The sequence below is a fragment of the Gadus chalcogrammus genome, chromosome 20 (genome assembly GCF_026213295.1).
Source record: "Gadus chalcogrammus isolate NIFS_2021 chromosome 20, NIFS_Gcha_1.0, whole genome shotgun sequence".
Classification (NCBI taxonomy): Eukaryota; Metazoa; Chordata; class Actinopteri; order Gadiformes; family Gadidae; genus Gadus; species Gadus chalcogrammus.
The window spans coordinates 17,616,290-17,622,776 of record NC_079431.1 but is presented as its reverse complement, the minus strand read 5'-3'; positions in this window follow the sequence as shown (position 1 = coordinate 17,622,776).

Genomic DNA, 6,487 nt, shown 5'->3' with positions numbered 1-6,487 from the left:
GAGGAGTTTTGGGGGAGAAACACCAAAGGAAGTACATTCAGTTTGTGAGAAGACATTAGCATGGATTTTTATACCTCACACGCGTGTAGGCACACAACAAACAAACATCAAATGCACACACACACACCCACACACACACACGCACACACGCACGCACGCACGCACGCACACACACACACACACACACACACACACACACACACACACACACACACACACACACACACACACACACACACACAGACACACAGTATAGTATAATCAGTACATTCATTTAATTCCTAGGGCTGTCCCTGAAGACAACTACAATCCATCCATCCTGACTATTGGTTGAATAGTTACAGATATTTATTAATTTGTTTTAAAGAAATGTCATAAGCTGTGGGGTTGAATCCAAACCATTCATATATTTTGTTTCTACTTTTAATTTGTAATTATTAGGGATTCAAGAAATACCAAACAATTGTAATGAAATACACTGTCCGTACCAACAAGTAGGCCTATTCGTTTTATAGGCACTATTATTTATTTTGGATTTTGACCTAGTTTCCACGAATGTACAGTTGAAAGTCAGTTTTATATGTATTTTACAAAGTTGATGTGGCTTACACCCAAACCAGAGCTTTTTTATTTACCAGCTTTTAACTGCTGTAGAGCTAACCTGATAATAACCTTCGAAACTGCATTTTGAATGCTATATCCATTGGTTATATCCATTATATCCATTTTGAAACCTGAAACTTCAGGTTCAACCAGGTTCAATTGCAATTAAGTTTGTTGTTTATAGTAGGGTACTCTGTAATTTGCCTGTTGTGTTGTAATATTGACCAAACAATGGCTCTATAAAGGGGAGTGCTGTGCTCCTTGAAGCCCCGTCTCCTTGGCCGGTATTCCCCGCTAGACACCCGGGACTCATACCAGGGATCACGTCTTTAATTCTCCACGCCACATCAGTCATTCAGAGCATGAATATCATTTGAATATCCAATTTCTTCCTACTAAAAAAAAATTGACTTTCAAACTACACAAGCTGGTGTTGAGATGTGCGATTTAAACAACGACACAGTAGCGCTATGCTGCTCTAAATATTACTTTTGATGTCAGTGGGTTCCATAAAATTGTAATGCTACACATGCTAAAAACATAAAATTACCGGAATAACACTAACCGTTAGTAACGTAGTAGTAGTAACGATGAGAGGTCAGCCTAATTAATTTACATTAATGAGATACAAAATACAATAGTCCATACACTGATTGGTAATAACACCAATTGTTAACATATGTGGTGCATTCAGATCCCTTCCAGAAGATGTTCAAGTTTATTGTTCCATTCCATGAAGTCCCAGTCCGGATCCTTAGGGTGCACTCACACTAGGCCATCTGGCCGTGGCCGTGGCCGTTTTAGCACCTAACCGTGCTCAAATCTGCCAGTGTGAGTGTGGCCAGTCTGGCCAGGCCGGGCCAATTTGGCCACTTGGGAGAGGTGTGCTGCTACGGCACGGGCCGCTACGGTACACAGATGCTAATGAGCCGACACGCGCACACGCACGGCTACGCAACCTGAGCTGGATGACGTATAGTCAATGCGACGACCACGGACATAATAAATGCGACCAACCCTGTCTCATCAAAATTACGTTCCCAGAGAACTATTCGGCATTCTCAATTACGTTTGTCATAAAACGTATTTTGTCCGCGATTACGTTTTATTGAACGTATTGCAAATACGTTCGTCCTCAGCCTATTTTTTGCCATTTATTAACCTCTAGGATTATGTCTGGTTGAAACGTATCCCAGATAGGTTAAATGTCAACGTATAGCACATTATTGTCATTAAGGCATATCTTCCTTTCAGGGAACGTTTCATTTAACGTATTTTGTCTGAAAAATGTATCTTGGCCGTGAATACGTTTTATTGAACATATCGCAAATACGTTCGTTGTCAGCCTATTGTTTTGCCATTTATTAACCTATAGGATTATGTTTGGTTGAAACGTATCCCAGAGAGGTTAAATGTCAACGTATAGCACATTATTGTCATTAAGGCATATCTCCCTTTCAGGGAACGTTTCATTTAACGTATTTTGTCTGAAAAATGTATCTTGGCCGTGAATACGTTTTATTGAACATATCGCAAATACGTTCGTTGTCAGCCTATTGTTTTGCCATTTATTAACCTATAGGATTATGTTTGGTTGAAACGTATCCCAGAGAGGTTAAATGTCAACGTATAGCACATTATTGTCATTAAGGCATATCTCCCTTTCAGGGAACGTTTCATTTAACGTATTTTGTCTGAAAAACGTATCTTGGCTGTGGATAACGACGCTGAAGTTGGCATCCGATTCGCAGCATCCGATTCAGCAGCTGGTCCACTTTAAATCGGTCCTGATTGAAAACCACTACACCTAGACTCTTCAAATCTGGACTAAATTATCACAGTGAGGCTATACATTATAATAAACATAGTTACAGATTTGTGAAACCTTTTTTCTATTTGTGAAAATGCAATACAGGCTCATTTTAATGCTTTTTAGGGGTCCAGACCGCATTAGAACGGGTCCTGATTGAAAACCACTACACCTAGACTCTTCAAATCTAGACTAAATTATCACAGTGAGGCTACACATTATGTAAAACATAGTTTCAGATTTGTGAAACCTTTACCCTATTTGTGAAAATGCAATAAAGGCACATTTTAATGCTTTTTAGGGGTCCAGACCGCATTAGAACTGATCCTGATTAAAAACCACTACACCTAGACTCTTCAAATCTGGACTAAATTATCACAGTGAGGCTATACATTATGTAAAACATAGTTTCAGATTTGTGAAACCTTTAACCTATTTGTGAAAATGCAATGCGGTCTGGACCCCTAAAAAGCATTCAAATAAGCCTGTATTGCATTTTCACAAATAGGGTAAAGGTTTCACAAATCTGAAACTATGTTTTACATAATGTATAGCCTCACTGTGATAATGTAGTCCAAATGGGAAGAGTCTGGGTGTAGTGGTTTTCAATCAGGACCGATTTGAAGATTCTAAGTGGTTTTCAAGCCGAATCGGATGCTGCGAATCGGATGCCAACTTCAGCGTCGTCTGTGGATACGTGTTATTGAACATATCGCAAATACGTTCGTTGTCAACCTATTTTTTGCCATTCATTTACCTCTAGGATTATGTTTGGTTGAAACGTATCCCAAATATGTTAAATGTCAACGTGTAGCACATTATTGTCATTAAGGCATATTTCCCTTTCGGGAAACGTTTCATTTAACGTTAATTGTCCCTGATTACGTCTTATTGAACATATTGCAAATAGGTTCGTTCTCAACATTTTTGTTGTTATTTATTTAAGCTACCTCTTGGATTACATAGGCTACATTTAATTGAAACGTATCCTTAATAGGCTACGTTAAATTTCGATAACACATTATTGTCAGCATGCGGCATAGGTCTACCTCTCGGGGAAGCGTACGTTTGATTGTAATGTTAATAGTCCAACGTTATATCAACATGTCACAAGAGGAGAAATTAGCTGCTGACGGGGTAACTGTAGGAGCGGGGGTTGCTTTGTTGGTTTCTTTATCTAGGGCTATAGCTGTGGTCAAAGCGGGAAGTGTGCGTTGTCTGGGCGGCTGCCTGAACTGAGCTGCAGGAAATTATGTTCACACGTTTCTTCATTCATTCATGAAGGCTATACCGGTGAACGGTGACGTCAGACTCATGCCCACCTACAAACCAATCAATGTCCAGTATCAGCCTGTCCTCTCAGAAAATACGACCACGTAGGTGGTTTGTTCCGCCACAGATTACGACCCATTGGAATTTATCCAAAACGAGCGAACGAGGCCCTCTACATGTGCGGGCAACCCTTTCTCATCAAAATTACGTTCCCAGAGAACTATTCGGCATTCTCAATTACGTTTGTCTAAAAAACGTATTTTGTCCGTGATTACGTTTTATTGAACATATTGTAATGACCTCGCCGGTGACATAACGACGTCGAGTCATTAATAATTGAAGGAACTTTTAATGGACCAAAACCAGGTTACTGAAACCCGTAACCAACGGCAGAAATCCCACCCAAAACAAACCCCGGTTACCCCGGCAACCCCCAACACGGTCTCACTCACGTGCAGGCCCCCACCCTCGTGTTCTTTCAAGGCCCTCCCCCAGCTGACCTAATGATTCGCCCCCACACTGATTGACAAGAAGAACATTACAATACATGCACACAGAACAACTGGCATAACGGACAACGAAATACAATGCAACACATAACACACAAACAATTTAACTGTCCCAGGGTCGCTACAATATCGTAAATACGAATTCGTTCTCAGCCTATCTTTGCCATTTATTTACCGTGTTACTATGGCAGAATAAAGAATAAATTCATGCATTATCATTCAACTTGAACATGTGTTTTTACAGTATAGAGTGGTGGAGAGGGATGACGTATGTCATCAAACCCGGAAGTGAGCGTCGCCCTCGGTTCCCTTGACAAAAACCCAACGGGTTTTCCATTGGATTTTGGATTATTGCAGAAAAATCCTCAACTCCTCAAAAACGGAAAATAAATAAATAAATAAAAATAACCGTGCTCCAAAGAACGAAGTGTAAACCAATGCATTCTGAATGGTCATAATAATTTCAATATCATTAATCTACTACTGAGTGTGTAGGGAGGTATTCTATTTTTTTCAACGGGGCAGAATCCAGTCACTTGACCGTCATGGTTGCTATGGTGGTTGCTATCGACCGCCCCCTCTAATAACTCTAAAAACCACGCGGCAAAGGAGCTGCTGTCAATTGGGTTGTTTTTGTCGTAAACTAGGGTCCGATGGTTGAAAAATAGACAGATATTCCAAGGTATCCTTAAAAGGCAGCTTGGATGTGTTTATTTTCTGCAGTTTAGACTTCTTCTTTAACTAATTTTTGAAAGCAAAACACCAAGCTCATTGATTTAACGAGAGAGGGTTATTTGAAACAATTTATTCAATAAATATTTGTGAGAGGTCATTCCTTCTCCTGATTTTACTTCCTATTTATGTCTAGGGTAAACCCCTACTGTCCACAAGCATCCCCCCCCTTCCCATATGGATTTGGAGAATTGTTGCCACGTCCCAGTGGTGGAGGTATCATATATATATGAAAGAGGGCATTCAATTATAGCCTACTACAATGATCAATTAGGAGGCCGAAGCCCTAAAGGAAGTGATGCAATAGGTGACTGAGTCGACAACATTTAAGTAAGCTGTATAGCGTCTCTTATATATCAAAGGGGGTCTCAAAGGACGCATACGCTTCAACCTGTGGCTCCAGCACTACAGGAAATGACAGCACAGCAAGTGCTCCATCTCGTTGCAACTCACCCAGCGGCTCGCTTGCAAGATTTTGGCCTGAAGTTCTTCCCAGACCTACACCCTAGCCATCCAACATGCATATCTGAGAATCAGGCCTCTCTTTAATAATGACAAAAAGTTATGAGAGAAACACACATTAACTTTTTGTTATCTCATAAGCGGCGTGGTGCCAGCTCCTTTTGACCTTTTGACCCCCGACTTCAAAAACGTGGCCACAGGCCAGCTGTGTCTACACACCTTTAGCCACGAATGTACACCTCCATCCCACAAAAAATGGGGACTAGAAACTAACCTCTGTCTTATGTACATGTACTGTACTGTTGGAGGTCACGCCCCTTTGCCAACCTTTTCGAGATAGCTAGGGATGCTAAAATGTTTACACACATTTCCCGGGGCCCCATGAACGACATATCCGAGATTTGGAGTTCTAGCCCTTAGAGAAAAAAAGTTTTCCCAAATGAAGTGTCATTTGGACAAAGCCCCTCAGAAGTGTTGCCTGCAAGACCTAATGGTTCAGAATGTGGTGGAAAAACAGTTTTTGAGATAGGAAGGTCCTACCGCCCTGAAATTGTAATACCTTATTCTAGGGCCTAACTGGGACCTCCACACCGAAACTTGGCCCGGTCGGACCCCGAGGGCAGGAAGGGGGGGCCCTTCCTGTCCGAAACTTGGCCCGGTCAGACCCCGAGGGCAGGCCCCCCCTTCCTGCCCTCCTGCCCTTTCAACCATCGGACCCTAGTTTACGACAAAAACAACCCAATTGACGGCAGCTCCTTTGCCGCGTGGTTTTTAGAGTTATTAGAGGAGGCGGTCGATAGCAACCACCATAGCAACCATGACGGTCAAGTGACTGGATTCAGCCCCTTTGAAAAAAATAGAATACCTCCCTACACACTCAGTAGTAGATTAATGATATTGAAATTATTATGACCATGTCTTTATTTGCATGGGTTTACATTTCGTTGTGTAGCATGGAAAAATCGGAGAAACACTCCCATTCAGAATGCATTGGTTTACACTTCGTTCTTTGGAGCACGGTTATTTTAATTTATTTATTTATTTTCCGTTTTTGAGGAGTTGAGGATTTTTCTGCAATAAACCAAAATCCAATGGAAAA